General features: G+C 54.6%; 1 protein-coding gene across 1 annotated transcript in view; it reads right to left on the bottom strand.

Moving 5' to 3' along the window:
- The window catches only part of FAM222A (family with sequence similarity 222 member A), a 56704-nt gene extending 51017 nt beyond the window's left edge, over positions 1–5687 (bottom strand). The window contains exon 1 of the mRNA XM_060170546.1: positions 4860–5687. The gene's annotated coding sequence lies outside the window, so the exon portion shown is untranslated. The remainder of the gene's footprint in view (positions 1–4859) is intronic.
- Positions 5688–21158: the final 15471 nt, after the last annotated feature.

The raw sequence follows: 21158 nt of genomic DNA, 5'->3' as shown, positions 1-21158 counted from the left end.
CTCCCTCCTAGTGACATCCCCATTCACTCCATACTGGGCAGATCCACCCAGTCCTCAGGGCCCAGAGCAAAAGCCTCCTCTGCAGGAAGCCCTCCACGACCAGCCTCCTTCCCCTCCTCAGTGTCTCTCCTCCAGCCCTGCTCTGGCTCTGTCTATAATTCGAGTCAGTTGCAGACTCATCTTACTCCCCATGGAGGCTGCAGGCCATCTGATTCCTTAGAGCTTTGCCACCCAGACAGTGGCCAGCAGGGTGCCCTCAACCCAGGCTGATGCCCATTGTTTACCAAATGGAAACACAAAGGGGTGAGGGAGAGGGGAGCTGGAACCCATGCCTGCCCTTTCACCCTTCTCACTGCCCACGCTGCACCCCTATTTCTGGCCATCAACAGATCTCACACTTCTGCCCCTCCCTGGCTGTGTGACCTTGGGTAGTAATGTAATCTCTCTGTGCCCCTGTTTCCTCCCTGGTCAAATGGGGGTAGTAATAGCATTTGCATTTCTTAGGGCTATGACATAAACCCTGGGAGGTATCAGACAGGAATGATTACTATTATTATGTCTGTCTACACTCCACTCCAGTGGCCAGCGCGTGAATTTAGGGTCAGAGAGACTTAGGTCCCGACTGACCACTTATTGGGTGTATAATTCTGGGCAGGTGGCTCATCCCCTGGACCTCTATTTTTCCCATCTCTAAAATGGTACTAACTCCGCCCCTAGGAATGCAACCCGCCCACCCCCCCCCCCCCCCCGCCTTTTGTTCCAGGCACGCAGTAGGCATTCAGATATTTCTCAACTAACAAACCAACCAACGGCCCAGGTGGAAGGAATCCCTCCCCCTTCCAGCCTCCTCCCTCACCCCACCCCTCCAGCCTCCAGAATCCCCCTCCCCACCCCCAGCCCGTGCAGACTAAAATAGTCATTAGGCAGATTTCAAAAGATGTCAGTAGCTTATAATTACAGTCGACATCCTTCTGAGATAAAAGTGATTACCTTGGATGCAAATCACTTAGCAACCAATCAGGGCGGTGGGCGGCGCCCGCAGAGGTGACCGGCCGGCGCGCAGCCCTCCTCCCGCAGCCCGCCCCCCACAGGCAGAGAAAGCGCACAATAGCTCTTGACACGCAAATGGGTTAACACAATAAAGGCGGCTCCGGCCGCTGCTGGGGGAGAGCAGCAATCCCCGGCCCGCGGGAGGTAATAAGGCGGCCCTTTTGTGTGCGCCTCCCCGTTCTCACCCCCGCCCCGGAGCCCAGAGGAATCTCCGCCGCCCGATTGAATTACGGTCCTTGAATATGAGCTGCTCCGCTAGCTTCCTCCGGTTTGTGAGGGACTGGAAGGCGGAGAGGGCAGAAGGGAGATTGGGCAGGGGGGGCCCCTGGCCAGGCCCCAGGCCCCCAAGGGCTCACATGGGAGCCACGTGTGCTCACCACGTGGGGTGCTCTGGGAAGGTGGGTGGGAGACACAGCACAGGCAGCTGGAAGGGTGGGGGTCCCTGACCTGCCCTAGGGTCTTTGATCTTTGGCTCCAAGAGGGACTGGGAGAGCCATTCAAGGCCCTGTTCTGAGGATAAGGCTACCAGTGGCCATGAGAATGTGCATTTATGGAGTGCTTATGGTATGCCATCGTCTGTGCTCAGCCCTCACTGAATCCCTAACACGAGGCTGGGCAGTGGGTGCTATTATCTGCTTCTTCTCACAGATGAGGAAACTGAGGCTCAGAGAGGCAAAGCTACTCACCCAAGGTCACACAGCCAACAAGGTGGACCCACTCCACAGCCTGGCTCTTAATCACGAGCCACTGGGCATTAAGAAACCCAGCCCAGTGCAGCCCCGGTCCAGAGCAACTGTGAAGCTCAGAAGGGATAGGGGGTGGGTGAGCTTATATGGAATTAGACCTGTGATAAGGATTACTGCGGGTGGAAGGTAGGGAGCTAACCTTGAGAGAGGAGACTGCTCAGAGAGTTGAGAAGGTTTCCACACACCCCCCTCCACCTGCCCCGGACTGGAAGGGATGTCCAGGGTCTCCGTCACTGTCAAGGGAGCCCTCACTGGATCCTCTCCCTGCTTAAATCTCTCCCATCACCTCAGCCTCCAGGACACACCCACCCCAGGGCCACCTCTTCCCCTCAGCAGCACACTCCAGCATTCAGGCTTGCTACACGGCCACTCCTAATGCCCAGAACACCTTTCCACTCCCCTGCCTGGCAGGTCTCTATGTGTCCTTTCTGAGACTCACATGGTACCATGTTATAGGGCCCTTCCTGACCCTCAGGCTGGGTTGGGAGCCAAAGTTGTCATTGCCCCATCAACATCCTTGACTTCCCCACCAGCTGAGGGCCAACCAAGAGGGTGCCCAGAATGGCTGAGGGCGGACTCACACCCCTCCCCGAGGTAAGCCCAGAGGGGCAGGTGACAAGGAGCCTAGGGCTGGCTCTCTTGACCCTTCCTGGAAGGCAGGTTTCATGCCATACCTTTCTTACCCCAGTATTGGAGAAAGGGGTGCTGGGGGTGAGGGGAACAGGCTGCTCACACGGCCAGGACACAAGTTGCTACTCTGCTCAACACTGTCCTGTAGGTAATGGGGAAGCAGGATTCAAACCCGGGTTTCAGTGTGGGAAGGCATCACAGTGCCTCCATAGCAGATGGCCCCTGAGTCTTACAGGGACCCTTGTCCAACAAGTGGGGGTGCCTCCCTCCACCCATGGAAGGGGGCGGGAAGACCTGGGGACTCAGGAGCCAAGGCAGTTCAGAGCTGAGCCTCTGCAGCTGCCTGGCTGAGCACCTGTAGCCTGTTGCTTCCTCTGTTTGAGCCTCAATTTCCTCATCTGTAAAATGGGCCACAGCACATAAGCTACTCCAAAGAGTAACTGAGATCCTGTAAAATGCCAGGCACGTAGGAGACGCCGGGTAAGCTGGCACTCCCTCCTGCTTGTTGCCTGGTGCTATTGCCAAGCCCAGGGAAGGGAACAGAAGGAATTGCCCAATTCTGACAGCCTCTCCCTCCGCCTTGGCTGTGGAAGTGTAAATACTCCACGGAGGACCTCCGACTGCCTGTGTTTGTGGATCTCTGGCGCGCACTCCGAGTTTGTTTCTAAACTGGGAAGCTTCTAGAGGCAGCGCAAACAGCCCTTCTGCCCACCTCTCCCGCTTCTACCCCCATCTGCCGTTGCTCTGTCCTTGGAAGCCTGTGTGTTTAACGACACCATTTCAGCTGGAAATATCATCTCCCTGCCAAGCCCCCCAAAGCAGCTCCACTGATACTTATCGACCTGTTAAATCTAGCTAGATAGCCTGGTAGGAGAACGGGGCGGGGGAGAAAAAGCTCACTACGTAGAGACTGGGGCCTGGCTTCTCATAATGACCCCCACACACTCCCCTCTGCTGTCACTCCACCCCGCACCGCTTAAGCAATGACACAGTTCTCTAACCTTTTCCTAGAAATGTGATCACAGCAGTTTCACCCACATCCGACACCGGCAGCAACTGCTGGAAGGAACTTAGAAGAGGAATCAAAGAGCCAGCAGCAGAATGCTGCTCTGGGCCTTCACAAGGAACAGGGCCAGGGCTGGGGTGTGGCGGGGAAGAGAGGACTGCTGCCTGACCCCCATCAAAGCTGGCCCCTGGCAGGGGCACGCTTATTCAGACCTTGGCACTGATGGGCCTGACTTATCCTCCATTCACTTAATGAGCACCACACTGTGCTTGTCAAATCATCTTAAACACCAAGAGGAGAGTGGGGCAGTCGGGAGTTCAGGCTTGGCCAAGGCCCTGCCATCTTGGGGTCGAGCAGCAGGGGGAACCCCTGGACTGGAGGGGCAGCAAGCAGCAGCTCCTCTGCACCTTCCCTGGCTGGGGGTGGGTCACCCCTGTTTCCCTGAGCAGAAGTAGCCTGCTTTAAGGCTGGGGGCCCACATCACTCTGGGGACCCTGGGAACTTCAGCCTGCTGGTTGGGGTTCAGGGAGCTCTCCTCTGTAGCATCCCCTTTTGAAAGCAGAAAGTTGCTCTGCTTGGGAGTCCTGCGCCCCCAGGCACTGCCAGGCTATATGGGCAAAGCTAAACACCTGTCTTTGGGGGGAGGAGCATCAGCAGGGACAGCTGGCACTGCCTCCCTCCCCCACCCCATTGGGGCGCTGGGGATTTAGGTCAGAGGACTGCAGTTGGAGGTGGGGGAAGTCTGCTTTCACCCCTCCACTACTCAAAGGCATCCAGCCTCGCTCCAGGTTACCGCGACCCCGCCCCCTCCGGCCTTGGGTCAGGACAAGTCGCGTCGCCACGGCAACCGCAGCGACGTCAGAGGTCTGGCAGTGACGTCACGCCGTGACCCCACTGGGGAAACCATCGTCCCTGCGAGCTCTTTGTAGGAACGCGGCGGTAAGGTGAACCCTGCTACAGTGCAGCCTCAGAGGGCACAATCCTCGACGCAGCCACCTGCATGGGCGGGACACCATGTCCCCCTCTGAGCTAATGTCCCTTGAAGATTTCAGAGGCTACTCGGGAGAAGCCCAAGGTGTCCCATCCTGGGTGCTCCCCCAACCACTCTAAGACGCGAGAACTCCCGGGGAATTTTCGGATGACTGAGCTGCTACCTTTGTCTGTTGGCTTTAGGGGTGGGGTGACCTTTCCTCTCCGGCAGACGCCCCACCCAGGGCTCTGCCGGAGTCCTCACAACGAGCCCCCCGTGTCCACTCTGGCCGACAGGCCGGTCTAGACAAGTTGTGCGCGGGGGGCAAGGGGCAGACAAGGGCCACTGCTGCTTCAGGATCGCCAACAGCCCAGGGCCTCTTTATTTCCAATCTGGCTGCCCCGACGCCAGAGGGTGCCCCCAGCTTCATCCCGGAACCCCGCCCCGCGGAACTCACCTAATCAGCCAGGCCGTCGAAGGGCACCAGGTCTCAGCGGCTACGACTCTCCGCTCGCCGGGTCGCAGCCATGCAGAGGTGGCAGAGGCGGCAGCGGCTGCCTGAGGAAGCCCCCTTTGGGGGCCGATGCCTCTCTCCGGGTGGGAAGAGACGCTGTCGGTGTGGTCTATCCAGGCGCCGGCCCACGCCGTCCGAAGTCGGGGGTTGGGGTTCTCTCGGCTCAGCGGGGGTCGTGCCCGCCCGGGATCCGGGCCGCGCGGGCGCTCAGGCGGCGCATCCTCGCCGGAGGCCTGTGCTCACAGCGTCCGGCGGGCGGCGCTGCGCCTCCCCTCGGGGTCCCGCTCGGGGCTGCAGCTCCCCTGGGCGCCCTCTCTGCCCGCGCCAGGAGCCCGGGGACCACGGCTCCTCTCGCCGGCCCCAGCTGCAGCCTGTCTTTGTTGCTTCCTCTCGCTCGACCGCCCGCCCGTGGCTTGCAGCCCCCCGGTTCGCCCGAGGGTGGGGGGGTCGCCTCCTCCGAGGCTGCACGCACCTGCAGCGGCCCGGCTCCTCGCTGGGCATGCACCGGCCCCCGCAGGTTGCAAAGAGAGGCGGCGAGAATGCACCGGCCCCTCCTCCTCCTGCTCGGAGCCCCGGGTGTGGGGGGAGGGGAAGCCGGAGAGCAGCGGCAGCCGCGGCGGCGGCAGCGGGCGGTGGAGGCTCGGGTGCAGCCCCGGGGGCCTCGGCGCCGAGAAATAACCGGTCCGGGTGGCGCTGGGCGGATGTGAGGACGGCCCGGAGGATGGTGCACTGGGCGTTCGAGCTCTTGAGCTGCAGCAGGGGCGGCGCGCGCCGGGCTCTCACGCGCCCATGGCCCCGGGCGGCGCGTGGGGGCTCCCGGGGCCTCAGCCTCAAGCCGCCTGGCGCGCGCCGGCGCCTCGCCTCGCCTCGGGCCCGGGTGCCGCGCGCCGCGCCCCACAGGCGGCGTGCCCGGCTCTTCGCCTCCCCCGGGTGCCGCGCGCAGCCTCTCGGCGGAACCGTCAGCCCTGCAGCCCTGCCCGCTGCTTCGCTCCGGTCCGACTGACAGGCGCTAGCGCCCGCAGCCGCAGCCGCGTCTCGCCCCCCGCCCGTCCCCTGCGGTCTGGCCCAATCAGCGGCGGCCGAGAGGCGGTTACCAGGGTGACGCGGCGCCGCGTCCTGCGGGGGGCGGAGCCGGGGGCCGCCACGCGCGCTTTTCGCGGCAAAATTCAAAGGCCGGCAGGGCGGCTCTCCAACCTCCTCCCCCAAGCTGGGGCGAGGCGGAGCCTGCCTCGCGAGGACTGCAACTCCCGGCATGCAGCGCGCCAGAGCCGGTCGTAGGGGCCCCAACTGGGGGCGCAGGGCATGCTGGCACTTGTAGTCCCTTTGTCGGGAGCGAGGAGTGGAAAAATCGGTATCATTTTATTGAGCAAGTATTTGGTAGCACAAGCTAGGTGCATTGTCTGCATTGTTTCACTTAATTTTGGAAACACCCCAATGAGGAGTTTGTTAAAAATAATAAAATTAATAAAAGAAGCTAACAGGGCTTCCCTGATGGCGCAGTGGTTGAGGGTCTGCCTGCTAGTGCAGGGGACACGGGTTCGAGCCCTGGTCTGGGAGGATCCCACATGCCGCGGAGCAACTAGGCCCGTGAGCCACAACTACTGAGCCTGCGCGTCTGGAGCCTGTGCTCCGCAACAAGAGAGGCCGCGATGGTGAGAGGCCCGCGCACCGCAATGAAGAGATGGTGAGAGGCCCACTTGCCACAACTAGAGAAAGCCCTCGCACAGAAGCGAAGACCCAACACAGCAAAAATAAATTAATTAATTAATAAACTCCTACCCCCAACATAAAAAAAGAAAAAAAAAGAAGCTAACACATGTAACCAAGTATTGATACTTTACCTAAACCTCACAGACAACCCTGTGAGATAGGTATTATCACCCTCAGTTTACACATGAGAAAACTGATATAGCAGGTACTATCATTATACTCCCAACTTATAGAGAAAATTGAGGCTAAGAGATGTGAAGTGACACTCCAGAATGTTTTGCCTCAATTCATATTGTTGGCAGTGATTGATTTTGGCATCACAGCTGAGATCTGTGGAGCACTAACTATAAAACCAGGCCCCATGCTCATTGTAAGTTTCACCTCACCAGATCCTCACCACACATGTGGGAGGTAGGAGCTGGTACCCACTGCCCCAACTTAACGGATGGAGAAAATGAGGCACAGTATCACCTGGGGTTTTTGTTTTTGTTGTTTTATTTTGTTTTGTTTGATACTTCATTGGAAGTTTATTTGCCCTGCTTTTTTCTTTGGGGTCCAAATTTTGACTCCATCAAACTATACGCACCTTGCCTTTTACTTTCTAAGCAGCTTAATAGGTTCTCATTTGTTCTGTCTGATAGCCCGCGGGTTGGCCCATTTAGCAGTCCCATTTTACAGCTGGAGAAATTGAGCCCTGGGAGGGACATTTCCCTCAGTTGCCATGTGTGCATCACACAGCAAGTTGGGGAGGCAGCTTTCCAGGAAAGATCTCAGGATCCCTAAAGAAATGCAAAGCAGCAGTCAGAACTCCTCCCACCACACTCAGGCTATGTCTGTGTGACCCTCACCCCCATCCCACCCCACACCCCCCAGTCCCACAAAACCTGGGCAGGATTCTAGCCCTGGCCTTGTGGCCTTGACATTTATCTTCATGGCTCTGTGCCTCAGTTTCTTGTCTGTGTATCATAATTCCTACCTTACAGGTTGGTGTGAGGGCAGAGTGAGTTATTGCCTGGAAAGGACTCAGAACACAGTAAGTGCTCAATAAATGCCAGCTGTGGTCATTCAGATGTGGGGAGCTCTGGAGACCCTGGTGAATGTACCCAGTGGGAGGAGCTGATTATAGCTGGGCCCTAGCCTACTTCCAGGAGCCAACCCACAGCTACCCAGAGCCTGGGAGAGGCACCGGCAGGGAAGCTCCAGCGCCGGCCCAAGTAGGCCACGCACTGCCTTATCTAGGACAGAAGCTGGCCCTGTTTCAGGCTGCCCGCCACGCTCCCCGTTCCCAGCATCTCCCTGTCTCCGTGCCCCACTCTATTTCTCCCCGCTGCCCCACCCAAACCCCCCGGAGAGGGGGGCTGTGGTGGGGGAGGGGATTCACCTGGAAACGTGATCCAGCCACCAGCTGCTTCAGCTCCTGGGCCAGCCGCCAGAGCTGCCAGTGACGTCTGGGTGGGTTGCCCAGGCGACCTGCTGTGTGGACCTGGGCGTGAACAGGTGGGGAGAATGCTTGGTGGACCCAGGCCAGGTGCAAGGCGAGGGACAGCGACAATCAAAACCCTGGGAAGAAAGAGAGAGCAGGAAGGGAAGATGGCGGCAGGGGGCCACACCAGAGCCTTTGCAAAGTTTGGGATTTCTTCTGTCGTAGGTTACCATGACTTGACACCTACTATGTGCCAAAGCGCATGCTCAGTGCTATTTATATCACATATTTCTACCTCCTTTTACCCTCACAGCAACTCTGTGAGGTCTATTCCATTATTATCCACATCTCACAGCCAAGGAAGGCCATGCGACTTGCACAAGGTCACACGATGACAGATTGGGGTCCCAACCCGAGCCCCTGACCTTGATTTATTGTGCTGTGTGCCAGCCTCTCATTGACTGGGTGTGACCTTGAGGGCAAGTTCCTTCTCCTCTCTGGACCTCGGTTTCCTCTGCTATAAAATGGAGGTTGGGGCTTATAACCCAGCCCTGCCAATCAGACCCTGGAGCTGGCAACCTGTCTCTGCCTCCGTAGTTTCCAAAGGTCCCCACATTATTCCAAAGTGCAGCCCAGGGGTTAGATGATCTCAAAAGGCCCCTCCATCTCTGAAGGTATGTGAGTCCATGATGTGCTAAATGGTGGCATTTCAGGCAGCACCAGGCTCGAAGGTAGCTACATAGGGAACTCATCTTCCAGGTGCCCCTCTACCCTTCTAGGCAGGTGGATGTCCTCACAGATGCTCAGCCTTGGACCTTCACTTATGCCCCATACACAAGCTCAGTGCTACTGCCCCATACCATTTCCCACAGCCCACATCCCTGAGGTCAGACCCTTGTACCATTGCCCCCTGGCCCCCCAACTCTCAGCCTTGACCCAGCCTTTCCTTGCTTTTGGTCATGTCCAATAACTCTGCATTATGTGAATGGAGACAATGTCAAGATGGATTTGCCACGGTCCGTAGAACCAACAGGCAGGTCGGCCCCTGAACATTGTGTTGGCTCCAGCCAGGGGTCCAAGAGGCTCCAAGGGGGAAAGGGGACTGAGAGCATCTCATTCCTCATGTGCCCTGTATGCCCCTTACACTTCAGCCTTGTTAAAATACCTGTACATCCTCCCAGATGTCTTTCTGGCCTCCAGGCCTTTGCCCAGGTTGTCCACTCCATCTAAAATGTCCTCTTTTCCAGGTAGGTAGTTGATGCTTGCTCCGCCTTCAGATTTCAGTTAGGCTGCCACCTCCTCCAGGAAGCCTTCCGTGACTACTGCTCTCCAGGCTGGAGTGCTTCCCCTTTCATAGATGCACCCAGTCTGTGTTATAATGGCCCACTCTTTTGTCAGTCTTCCCCACCAACCTGAGGGCTCTGTGAGGTCAGGGGCTGCATTCAAACTGCTTTATCCCCAACATGGGCCTGACATACGGTCAATGCTCAATAAAGGTTTGTTGAATTAATCTCTGAATCAATAGATGAATGTGGCCCAGGTTTCTGTTTTGTTTTCTTGTAGAGGGGGAGCAGGGAGAGGAAGAGGGAGGGCAATCAGACAGGCTGGATTTGAATCCTAACTCTTCAGGTGACTAGCCATGTGACTCATCTGCTCTGTGCCTCACTTTCCCATCGGTGAAATGGGGTTAATTGACACAGCGGCACTGCTCAAGAGGCCTGGAGCCTAGAATTTTTGCTTCCACTCTCCCACGTATGTAAGGTTAGTCATGCCTCTCTCACTGAGGCCTGATCATTCCCCCTTTAACCCTACTCATTCATTCATCATTTCCTAAGGACCTGCCCTGTGCAAGCCACTGAGGATTCAGCAGTAACCCAGACACAGTCCCTGGCCTTGTGGAAATCAAGTTTCATGGGGGACAGACAAGGCGACTAGCAGTTATCACCTAGGGTAACAGGGAAGGGAAAAGCACAGAGCAGGCACCTGACCCAGCTGGTGGGCTAGTGGTGGTGGAAAGAATGATCAGCTGTCCTGGGAAAAATGAGTAGGAGGTAGCCAAGGGGAGAGGTGAGGGAAGAGTGCTCCTGGCAAAGGGAATTGTCAATGCAAAGGCCCAGTGTCCCAGGTGAATGTCCCCAGAGTGGTGGTGGCTCAGAGGCTGAGCTGGGGCTGGGCAGGGAGGCGAGGAGGTGGAGACTGAGCCTTTATCCTGGCAGGGGGAGCAGGCCTGGCCCAGCCTCCCTCCCCATCCCCCAGGTGCCTCACCTGCCCTCATTGCTGTAATCTAGGCCAGAGCCTGGAGGGAGCCGAGCCCCCATTGGTGCACGCCATGTAGGTTTTTCAGAGATAATTTAATCAGAGCTATTAATAAGCAGAAAAGAAAGAGCTCTTTATGCTTCTTCTGGAGAAAAGGAGAAAGAAGAAGCACGTGTAACCTTGTTACTCACCCGGCCCTGCCCCCCATCCCCAGAACCTGGAGCCTCTCTCTGGGCCAAGCTTTGGGCGGGGATGGGGCAAGGAGGCCAACAGAGGGGCGCTGAGGAGGCCCAGGTAGTCGCAGGGACTGGCACCCACAAGCTCCCCGACCACACCCCACCCTCACATCCCACTAGCCACCTTGGCCTCCTCTTGGTTGCTTGAAGGTGCCAAACTGCTTCCCACCTCGAAGCCTTTGCATGAGCTGTTCCCTCTGCCCAGACCACTCTTCCTCTGCTCTTCACCCGGCTGGCTCGTTAGCTTAAATGTCACCTCCTCGGAGAAGCCTTCCCTGACTACCCCCGTCTGAAGTTCTTCTCCCCAGAGCACCTCCCTTTTGCTTTTCCCTTCCCCAAACTTATCACTGTTGGCAACTCTCTGAGCACTGTGGGTTGACTTGTTTGTTTCCTGTCTCCCTGTCTAGACTGTCAGTTCTGTAGGGGTGGGACTCAATGTCACCATCTTCACTGCTGTGTCCCCAGCACCTTGTGTAATCACAGACACATACCAGCTTCTCTGTCAATATTTGTAGATGGAGTTTGGGGAGGGTTCGAGGGGCCTGGGTTGTTGGGATGGGAAACAGGAGGTGGTGGGGGTCCCTTCCACTTGGGAGACCCCCCGGAAAAATCCAGGAACCATGAAATGCCCCCCATCCTTTGTTTTGCTACTGGGGATCAGGAAACCCCGGGGAAGGCATTCACCCAAAGTTGTACAGTACATTTGGGCCAGAGGTGGGACTTGAACCTGGAGCCGTTTTGGGAGCACAGAGTTCCATATGAGTCTCATCTCAAATACCAGCTCTGTGTTGAGGAGGATTCTGAGGCCTCACTCAGGATTAGAATGGAAAGAACACTGTGCTACCATTGATTAGTGATGTCTGCCAGAGTCAGGGTTGGCTATTCCTGTGCATGGAGTTTGAAAGAGCACTGGACTGGGAGTCAGGAGGCTTTGTTCCTTCAATCAGCACCACCATCTTATCACATGACCCCCTAGACAAGCCAGCCAATTTCCCTGGGCCTCAGTTTCCTCATTTGAAAATTGGGAATAGCCCTGCCTAACTCAAGGACTATGATGAGAAAATATGTATAACATTTTCAAAAGCCTAATGGGCTCTTTAAAAGCATAATCAATGATTATTATTGTAAAATATAGCAACAATAATAGTAATAACATCCACCTTCTGAGGCCTTGCTATGGACCAGGCACTACCCCAGGTGCTTCTCATACGTGATCTGTAAACCTTGCAACAAGCCATGAAGAGGACCCACTGGCCTGTGTTACAGGTGTGGACCCTGAGGTGGGGTCAGTGGCCTTGATCAGGGTGGCACAGAGCTCTTGAGTGGGTGGAACTAGGATCTGAGCCCTGGTGGGTGTCTTTGCACGAAGGCCTGCTGACTTCGCTGGAGGCCTTAACAAACCAGAAACGGTTGGAGATGGGCGTAGTCCTGGCAACCCCCCCCTCAAAGGTGACCCCCCCCCCCCAACAAGGTCATCTCTGCTCTCTGGCCAGCTGGGCCTGGTTCTCCTGGGCTCTGAGTGACAGTGAGATTTCCAGGGGATTAAACCCAGCCCGCCCCACCTCCCCTCTGGCCTGGAAAGGCCAGCAGGCCCTCCCCAGCCCGCCTGGCAGATCTCCTTTTGTACAAAAAGTTATTGACTTATCAAGGTTAAAATACACTCAGCGCAGGCCAATAAAACAGGGATACCGCCGCATCCCGGCTGTCATGTGCAGCCTGGTTTTCATGGCAACAGGCCCTCTTCTGAACATGAAACGGTTCAGTTGTGCAAAGTTCAGGCGTTACATAAACAGGGAGTTAACAACAGCGGCAGAAATCAATGTCTGGCCAGGCATGGCCTGGGGAGATAGCATTGATTGGGCCCTTGTTGTCGATGGGCTGGGTCCCTGCTTCCTGCCCAGTCGCCTTGGGCTCCCTCCCGCAGCCCCAGCCCCTGGCTCAGACCCAGAGAGCTCCAGGAAGGTGCCTCCTCCCTTGCCCCAGAGCCCCCTTCTGGCTGGGATCCAGCAGGGAGGGGATCTGCTAAGCTGTCTGCAGCTGTTTTGTAAACCATTGTTGCTCAGAGACACCATTCCATTCCTTAAAATATGTTCACGCCATCGTTAATGGAGAAAGCATCCCTTTGCCTTTTAAGCCATTCTGGTAACAAGGAACAGTCCCACTGCCTCTATGTTTAGCCACAAAAACCACCCATACATCAAGATGTGACCTAATGGGGTCAAACAGACCAGGATATGAAATTAAACTGGCTGTGCAGCCTTGGGTAAGTCAGTTCACCTCTCTGAGCCTCGGCTCTCTACCTTCTAAAATGACAAGAATAACAGCCCCAACTTCATGGGTGTAGGGATTTAGAAATCAGGGGACATGTGTGAAGCCCCTAGCTTAGGGCTAGGGAAGCTAATGTCAGGAAGCTAATGCTCTGTGTCTCTCTTCTATCACAGATTCCAGAAGACACCCTGGTGGAGCAGAAAAGGGCAGAGAACTAGAAAGTGATATTTGGGTTCAAATCCCCTCTCCACGGCTAGCTGTGTGACCTTAGGCAAGTCCTTCACCACTCTGAGCCTGGGCAACCATTCCCTTCTATGAAATGGAGAAAGTGCCTTTGCCAGAGTGAAAGAAAAATGAGCTCACCCACGTGAATGTTCTGGGCACACAAAATGTGCCTAGTAAAGATCTATCGCATCTGATCCTTCCTCTAGTGTTCCAACGTCACATATACCCTCCCTCCTAAGTGGAAAATCTCACGGGCTTTCTCTCAGGAAAGGGAGGGTTCGAGGGGAAAGAGTTGTCTGTTTCATTTACTGGAAGGTGCTGAAGGACAGGGGGCTGGTCTTGTTCATCTTTGTATGGTCAAGGGTTGGCGCAGAGCCCAGGTATACAGTAAGAGCTCAATACGTGTTTATTGAGCAAAGTTAAACTCCTCTGGAGAGCTGGCTGGGCATGGGATAGCATGGAGACAGGGGATAGTTAGGATGACTTAGGGTGGCCGGTGGGGCTTCCAGCCATGCTGGGTATGGCAAAGATAGCCAACCCCCTGCTGAAATTCATAGCCCGTTCCATGGGTGAAATGACGCCGAGAAGCAGAGCCCAGGGAGAATATGTAGCTGGGGATGACACTTCCAGGCATGGCTGAATGAGTAGCTTTGGCCAACGAAATGCGAGCGTGATGTGAGAAGTGAATGTGCCTTTTCTCTATAAGCTTTCTCTTCTGCCCTAAGGCAGGTGATCGACCCTTCTAGGTCAAGGCAGGACCAAAGATGGATGAAGCCTGGGTCCCTAAATCACTTGAGGAAAGTTGCCCACCTGTTGACCAACAACACAGGCTCTGAACTGTTAGGTGAGAAACGAACCTCTGTTGAGATACGCCACTAAGATGCTGGGGTCTATTTGTTACAGCAGCTGGTGTTGCCATCATGAATTCGCAGGGCTTCCCAGGAAGGACTCAGAACCACCCTTGCCCCCAGCACAGTCCTCTCTGAGTCATGGCATTTTGCAGAGCTTCGAGGGTGCCCTTATTTGATAAAGGAAGTACAGTAAAATATTGATGGTAGAATCTAGATGGTGGATATTTGAGTGTTCATGGTAAATGTCTTCCGACTTTGCTGTAGGTTTGAAATGTTTCATAATAAAATGATTGAAAAAATATCTATTCCTATATTTTCAAAGTCTTTCTAGGAACCTTAGAGTTTTAGAAAGATGCCTCAGGGACCACTAGTAAGTGGTGGGAGTGGGCAAATGGAGCTGGAAAAGTTAGAGCTCGGAGGTCCACACTCTACCCCTCACCCCGCCAACTTCAACCAGAGAACATTCAATTTCATCTCTTTTTCCTCTCAGAGCTCAGCACGTGATTTAATTTGAAAAAAGCTCTCCACTGTTCCAACAATAAAAGGTTTGAAAACCACTGAGTTCAATCCTCTCATGTTGCAGATGGGGAAAGTGAGGTCTAGAGAAGGGGAGGGACTTGCTCCAGATTACACAGTGAGCCAGTGGCTGAGCAGGAATTCAAACCCGGGTCTTCTGGTCCCCAGGACAGAGTTTTTCTCCATGGCTTTCTGGAGGGTCTCTGGGGTCTCCACCCTGGGGGCTGCTGGGAGGCAAAAAGGGAGGGTTGAGTACTAGGCAGGTGCCTTCACACCCTGTACCCTCCAGCTACAGCCCTCTGCCTTTAGTGTCATATATTAGGTTCCAAGGTATTTGACCAAATGGTTCTGCAGGTGGGGAGAGGGTGTCTGGGAGGTGATGGGAGGACACTGGACAGTGTTTCCTGGAGCAGTACCTTCCCCTTCCCTCTATCTGTGGTGGGAAGATGGATGGGGGGAGCCAGGGCTGGGACAGACCATGCAGGAGTGATGGATTTGGTCCCCAACCAGAAGCCTCCAGGGTCATCTGGGGTCATGAGCAGAGGTGAGAGATCACCCAGCTGGGGCAGGTGGGTGAGCAAGGGACAGGGACAAGGAGTCAGCTTAGAGGTCCAAGGGCTGGTAATGGAAGGGGTGCTGTGTACCCTAAGCCTGGAACTCCTCTAGTACTAGTATCATTCATTCATTCCATGACCCCAGGGTGCCCGGTCCTGGGCAGGGCACTGGAGGTGCCAGGATAAACGGGCATCATTCCTGCAGGTGGGGGCCAGTGGAAAATAGAGAACAGTGCCATCTCACCCCACCCCTAGCAAACGACCAGCCATATGACTTTGGGCAGGTCCCATCACCCCTCTGAGCTTCAGTTTCCCCATCCAGAATATAAGGATAATTGTAGTTCCAAACTGAGAATGTGTGTGACACATTCGGCACAGAGCTTGGCCGGGAGAAATGGTGGTTCTCTTCCCTAGGCTTTCAATTAAAAGAGAAGAGAAGGTCTCCCTTACCCCATCTGGCCTGTTTCCGGCAAGACAGGTGCATGGGTTTGAATCTTGATCCCACTTATTCGCTGTGTGATCGTGGGCTAATCACTTCCCCTTTCTGAGCCTTGGTCTTAAAATGAACATAATAATAATAGGAATGGTTTATCTAATGGTTATTAGATCTAATGGTTATTAGATTAGATTAATATGTGAAAGCATTTAGACCAGTGCCTGGTCCAGAGCTAACACTCGGGGAATGCTAACCTTTGCTATTAGTGCTGTGATGGATTCTGAGTCTATCAAACCAGTGATAATGGTACTGGTGAATATTGACCTAGTGCTAGTGGAGGACTTGCAGACCCTCTAAACCCAGTCTGTGCCTGTATGCCAACTCTGGCTCATCCAGGGGAAATGCCTCGAGCATTGGCTTGGATTAGTTTTGCTACCTCATCCTGGTTCAATGAAAACAGTACTGCGGTTGATTAGCAATGCCTGCCATGGGCATGGGAGGGGAGAGTGACAGGAGGCATGCCATCTATTAGCCATTCCTGGCCCAAGCCTTCCCCTTGCACAGATGGGAAATGAAGGCTCAGAGAGGGAAACAAGACTTACTTAAGGCCACACAGGCAGTGACAGACAGGGCTCTTGCTCCTGCCTCCCCGATTCCTTCCTGAGCCCTGGTCTATGTCATTTCATCCTGTGGAGAAAAGTCATTATTTCTCCATTACATTTCCCAGCCTGTTTTCTGGAAGGGAGTTAATTGATTTAAACTTTTCCGGGATGATTCTCCCTCCTCCTCCACTCCCCTGGGCCCCCGATTCTATTACTACTCTACCTCTCAGAAGTCAGTAGGTGGCATCTGCTAGGCCAGGCACAGAAGTCTCTAGGTGGGGGCCTCCGAGCAGGTGTGGAGAATGTGGACCTTGCCTGGGGCTGGGTCTTCTGGGGACCTCCACTTCAGTGACAATAACATGTGTGGTGTCGCTTATCCTCAAAGCGGCTACCGTTTGTGCTAAGTGCCAGGCGCATCTCAGAGTACCCACTGGCTCTTTGCATCTACCCAACATACAAAAGGGGAAACTGAGGCACTGGGATGGTCCCAGAGCTGAGATTCAAACTCATGACCACCTGGGCCCCAATTATTTATTCTTTACTATTAATATCACTCCTCCTTGGCTCTGTGAAACCTGGTCACCCCAAATGCCCTTTCAGATTCTAACTCCAGAATTTTGAACTTGGCTGAAGGGTAATCACTGATACCCATTTGATGGATGAGGAAACTGAGACCAAGAGTGGGGAGAGAGGCTGATCCTGAGTCACACAGCAAGAGAGGCCAAGGCTCTGTCCTTTGTCTGCCCCTACGGGGAAGAAGCAGGACAACAGAGGCACAGAGCGGGGCTGGCCACCGCGGTCCTCCAGGCCGATTCATCTTTCAAGCTGAAATATTTATTTACGCACCCCATTTAATCAGGATATGCCATAATTAGAGGCAGATTTGTGCCTCCTGCCTGTGGTATTATTTATTTCAGGTTCTGGGCAGCCACTTCCCTGAGCCGTGTGTGCACTGGGCCTGGATTTCAATCAGATGGGGCCCAGCAGAGCTGTCCCCAGGGACCTCACGGCAGCGATGCCCCCCTTGGAATGATAAATGAGCCCACAGACAGCAGAAATGCTGCCCAGCTGCTCTGGGGGGCTGGCATGCATTGGGGTGGCGAAGGGGGTGTTGTCACCAATCCCAGGATCCTGTTGCCGAGGAGCTCCCCCTCCCCCAGTGCCAGACAATAGCCTGGCATTCTCCAGCCCCAGGAAGAAACATACAAGCAAGATGGCATCATGTGGGCCCACTGCCGTCCTGCTTCTAGAATCCTAAGGCCAGAAGGAACTTGGAAGGGCTGTCTGCCCCCTGCCCCTATTGCTGTCTCGTGAAAGTTTTTATCTCAGCATCTCTCAGCCTTGACTCTGGCGAACACACTCTTTTGCTCACAGCTCCCGTGGCTGGGAAGTTCCTTCTGCTGTCTCACTTTCATCAAGGTAAAAGCATTTGCAACTTTGTCCCCTAGGTGATCCCACAAATGACACACTTTGTCACTGTTCAGAAGGAGGTGGAAGAGATGGGAAGGGTGGAGAGTGTGGGGAGCAGTTCTTTGGATACTGAAGGGAGTGGAACAGAAAAAAGAAAGCTAACCTTTATTGAGGCCTCCTGTGTTAAGACCTTTATCTGAGTTTGGGTGAGGTTTTTTTTTTTTGGCTGCATCGGGTCTTCGTTTCTGCACACGGGCTTTCTTTAGTTGCGGTGCGCGGGCTTCTCATTGCAGTGGCTTCTTTTGTTGCTGAGCACGGGCTCTAGGCATGCAGGCTCAGTAGTTGTGGCACATGGGCTTAGTTGCTCTGCTGCATGTGGGATCTTCCCAGACCTGGGATCGAACCTGTGTCCCCTGCATTGGCAGGTGGATTCTTAACCACTGCGCCATTAGGGAAGTCCTGGGTGAGTTTTTTTAAACTCTCGGTGCCTCTGTTTGCTCAACTGTAGGATGGGAATGATACCAGGAGCTACCTCCAGAGATGGCTATGAGAATTAAAAGAGTTAATACCTGCAGAGATCCTAAAAAGTACCCGACACACAGTAGGTGCTCAATAGTTGTGCACTATTGTTATTATTTGGTGATTAATCCTTCGGGAACCTGGCAAGTCAGATTCCCACCATTTTACAGATGAGGAGACTTAGGCCATCCCTTGCCCAAAGAGGGGCCTCATCATCATTTTCTAGATGAGAGAACCGAGGCTTGGGAAGCCGGGGAGCCCTCAAGGGCTGCCCCCAGCATGGCTAGGGCTCTGTGGGTGGTGCCCCAACCCTGAATCTTCCTCTGGAAAGTGGAGACACAGGTACTGACCTCCCTGGGTGCTTTGGGAATCAAGTGATGGCATCTATTGGAGGTATCCATTGTGGGCCTGGCAGGGAGAAGGGCTCCGTCTGGTGTTTGAAGCCCATTCTCCGGCCATAGAGGAGCTGGGTCCTGGGGTTGGCTCAGAGGCGCTTGAGACCAATGTTTCATGGGTCATGAAATGATCACAGCGAAGCGGGCACAGCTCCCGGGGGTTCTCCTGCCAATTAGGCCAGATGCCTACAGGGGGATGCCCTTGTCCCTGGCCTAGTTGGGACAGGGTTTGTAGCTGAGCCTCCCCCAGGGACCACTGCTTCTAGGCCAACTGCCCTAATGAAGTCAGTGAGAGATGTGGCTTTAACAGGTGTGTGAGGGGACACTTCACCTAGGTCTCATTTTGCAGGTAAGGAAACTGAGACTCATCAGGGAGAGGTGACTTGCTGAGGGTGCAGGCTGTAAACCCTGGAGACTCTGGGAGGGCCCCCGATAAACAGCTCCTTGGACCACCGAGCTGGTCCAGATCCAAAGTGTCTTTGTTGTGTGACCTCAATCGAGTTACTCAACCTCTCTGAGCCTCCCTTGCCTCAGGTGCCATGATGGGAATAATATCTAGCTGGGGATAGGGGTGAGGGGCACGGTGGCTGTGAGGGTCACATGGTGCTGGACACACCTGCCGCTCAGAGGATTCTGATCCTGAAACAAAGGAGGCTTGTGGGAGGGCCCCTTCTGTGTCTACATCCTGTGCCTTCTCACATTTCCCAGGCTGTTCCCTCTGCCCGAGATGTCCTTCCTGGCCCCCTTTCCCAGACTGACTTCTACTCATTGTTTGTGTCCCAGTTCAATTGTCACCTCTACCAGAAATCTCTCACTGACCCTCCTCCACATATAGGTTGAGTTCCACTTCTGTGGTCCCTGATCACTCTGGACTGTACCTGCTTCCTCCCTGTCAGCTTAGCAGGGCAGGGCCCCTGATTATCTGGTGTGCATGGCAGACTTGGTGTCCAGCATGGGGCCTGGCATGTGGCAGGGGCTAATAAACGTTTGTTTAATGACTGACTCACTCCCTGAGTGATGGAACCAGTGAGTGAAATTCACCAGCACACTGCTATGGCTTGAATGTTTGTGTCCTCCCCGAATTCATATGTTGAAACCCTAATGCCCAAAGTGATGGTATTTGGAGGTGGGGGCTTTAGGAGGTGATTAGGTCATGAGGGTGGAGCCCTCAGGTATGGAATCAGTGCCCTTATAAAAGAGACCTCAGGAGATCCCTCGCCCGTTCAGCCATGTGAGGACACATTGAGAAGTCTGCAGCCTGGAGGAGAACCCTCGCCTGACCATGCTGGTACCCTGATCTCAGACTTCCAGCTTCCAGAACTGTGAGAAATAGATTTCTGCTGTCATAAGCCATCCAGTCTCTAGTATCTAGCAGCCCAAACAGACTAAGACACGTGCCCACCACTCCTGGCTCCCCAACACTAATCCCTCTTCTCAGAGAACACGGAAGCTGGCAGCTTGGGTGGCAGCAGCTAAATTTGAATCTCCCATAACAGGAGCTGCACAGATGTGAAACCAGGTTCCCAGTTCTGGGAGCGCATTTTCTTTGTCAGGAACAGCCGGGTCAGGTGGGTGCTGCTCGGGAGAAACCAGCTCTGGGCTGCCCACCTTTGGTGCCTGCAGGAGCAGCAGAAAAGGCTGATCTGGAATCAGCCAGGCCTGAGTTCTAATTCCAGTCCTGACACAATCTAGCTGGGTGACCACAGGCAAATGCCTCCACCCTGGGCCATAGTTTTCTCATGTATGAAGTGGACTTGCCGCCATCCTGAAGCTGCCACGTGCACTTAGGGGAGGCCCTTTGATGGGGCAGGGGGTTTCACACAAGCATAGTCTGTCCTACATCCTGGCCTCCTCATCCGAGGGAGGGCCCGGGCTCCAGCTCCCAGTGTGCTGGGTTTTAGGAACCCTCATCACCTGCCAATTCTGTCTCTCCTTCCCCTTCTCTACTGATGCTGAGCTCTCCCTCCGGAAATTTCCACTGTGAGAAGGGCCCAAAGGATCCACTGTCATTTACTGAGCACCTACTATGTTCCAGGGCCTGGATACTTTTGCCCTCACTGGATCCTCCCCTCTGCCCCCATTTTACAGATAAGGAAATTGAGGCTCAGAGAGGGAGGACAGGGGCCCAGGGGCACGCAGCTGGGAAGTGCTGGAGACAGGATTTGAACTCACATCTCCCCCGCCCCCAGCTCTAGAAACAGCCTCTCACTGGGTGATGGCTCATGGCCCCTGTAACTGCACAGAAAATACCCACCCCCCAACCGAGGCCCCGCAGATATGAGGGTAGACGGGGAAGTTATTTTGAGAGGAGTGGGAACCAGACAAAGAAAAGAAGCCCCCTTCTTTTTTGTATTAATAATAATAATTATTATTAATTGCCTGATTAATAATAATAGTAACCCACATGTTGAGCCTTTACCAAATGCCATGCCACCTAGGACTCCCAATGACTCTTTTAAGACATGATTGAAATGTTTCCCCATTCTACAGATGAGGAAACTGAGGCTCAGAGCAGTGAGGTGATTTTCTAGGAGTTGCCCAGCTTGGAAGCAGCAATGCTGTGATTTGAACCCCAGTAATGCCAAAGCTCCTTGGCTGGGGCCCTTGCCCAGGGATAACCTCAGGAAATGTTTGTTGATTGACCAATTGAAAAAATGAATGAGAGAAGAAATGATTTAATGAATGAATGGCCAGCTCTAGGATGCCTACAGGGGGCGGGCAGGGGGCTGGAGAAGAGATGCCAAGTCCAACCCCACCCTCCAGGCCTGCCTCCTGACCTCCAGCAGGGACTTCAATCTTTGGTCTCATCAGGGTTGGGGGTGGGTGGCCAGCCGGTGGGGC

This window comes from Lagenorhynchus albirostris, chromosome 14 (genome assembly GCF_949774975.1).
Source record: "Lagenorhynchus albirostris chromosome 14, mLagAlb1.1, whole genome shotgun sequence".
Taxonomy (NCBI): Eukaryota; Metazoa; Chordata; class Mammalia; order Artiodactyla; family Delphinidae; genus Lagenorhynchus; species Lagenorhynchus albirostris.
This window is presented reverse-complemented; position numbering and strand designations above follow the sequence as displayed.